The 1,567-nt window shown below is 40.0% G+C and overlaps 1 pseudogene; it reads right to left on the bottom strand.

Annotated features, from left to right (window-relative positions):
• Positions 1-668: 668 nt before the first annotated feature.
• Positions 669-1,240, bottom strand: LOC147356108 (large ribosomal subunit protein uL22 pseudogene; annotated as a pseudogene).
• Between the last annotated feature and the right edge of the window lie 327 nt (positions 1,241-1,567).

The following is a 1,567-nucleotide window of genomic DNA, read 5'->3' as shown; positions in this document are numbered from 1 at the left end:
TTTATTTAATTCATGAATTGGCTGAAGAGCTCACTTCCAAGATGGTTCACTTATGCGAACGGCAAGTTGGTGCTAGCTGTCTGACTGGAACTGAGGGCCAGAGACCTGGATTCCTCTCTGGGGTTGGTTTCCTTGTGGGCTGATCGGCAGCCAAACAGAGCAGTGGATAAAACGATCTCTATGTGATGTGATTGGAAAAGTCTTTGTACTTAATTAAAGATAATACCAACTAATTAAAAAAAAAAAAATGAATGGTGCTGTGCTCCCAAAGCAAGTGTCCCAAGACATAGGGAGTAAAGATTTCCCGTTTCTACTATCATACATGTCAATTCTACCACATTCTATTTGTTAAGAAGTCAAAGAGCTTGGATTCAAAGAGACGAAATACAGGTTCTACCTCTTAATAGGAGGGCTGTCAAAGAATTTGGGGCCCATGTTTTAAAACTGCCAAAGGGTCCTATATCCTTACCTGTGAACAAGGGAATGCCACTGATTGTTACAAGAGAGATGACATCGCCCTAACTAATTTAGAGTAATCAATTTGCATCTGGAAGTGGGGTCAATTTTTACAGTCACATGAGTGAGGAGGTAGGAAGAGGCTGGTTGCTACATGGTCAGCAAATGCCACCACACTGGGGGGGGTTTGTATTAAGTTGGCTTTCCTATTTTTAAAAAATTTTTATTTGCATTTGTTTTTTGTGGTGTTTATTCCTGGGCCAGAAGTTTTGTTTCTTCGGTTTCTTATGGAATACCTTTTCTTCTGTGCAATCTCCTCTTCTGGTTTAGGAACAATCTGTTCTTTTTCAGTAAGGGTCATCTCCATGGGGCAGGGAGAGCCCACGTATGGGTCGATTCGACCATGAGCTCTGTAAATCCTGCATGGCATCTTAGGGGCTTTGTTCACCTGGATATGTTCAACGACCAGAGAATTGACCTCTAAGCCCTAAACTCAGCATTACTCTGCATTTGTGAGCACGTGCAGGAGAAATTCAGCACTGCTTTCGTGCCACGGACCCTGCGTCCAGCCCCGCTGCTTGGCTTGTGCACACGAGCCGACTCCACCATTATAGTGTCACTAATTTAAAGTTACATCCTTCAGATACTTGGTGGCTTTTCGGATATGCCTACCCTTAATGGCCTGGGAAGTTTCACGAGTGTTCTTAAAGTGAACATGAAGATATGAACCTCTTGATTTGCATGATTTTATGGGGTTTTCTGGGTCAAGAGAATAGCATACCATTTTCAGAGGTCACCTGGGGAATATTTATAATCTAATTTCAAGTAGAAAACTGCAGGGAGTAATCCATTGTATAGATAGACTTATGCAAAATATATTCAAACAAAATGCAGATTTTATAAAAAATATACAGACTAGATTGTTTGATAGCACTATTTCAAGGCCTTAAGAATGACTCTAGTAATACCATATCATTATATTATAAAGCATGAGAATTTATCATCATATCCAGGATATAACTGAGACTTCTTTCCACTCACTGATTTTAAGTGACATATTAAATATTCCTCATCCTGAATTTGTTCAGATAATTAAACTTCTAATAGCCAG

The sequence above is a fragment of the Bos grunniens genome, chromosome 16, assembly GCF_055505025.1.
Source record: "Bos grunniens cultivar Pamir isolate PY7600 chromosome 16, Bosgru_T2T1.0, whole genome shotgun sequence".
NCBI classification, from domain to species: Eukaryota; Metazoa; Chordata; class Mammalia; order Artiodactyla; family Bovidae; genus Bos; species Bos grunniens.
The sequence above is the reverse complement of the archived record's forward strand: the minus strand, read 5'-3'. Positions and strand labels throughout refer to the sequence as shown.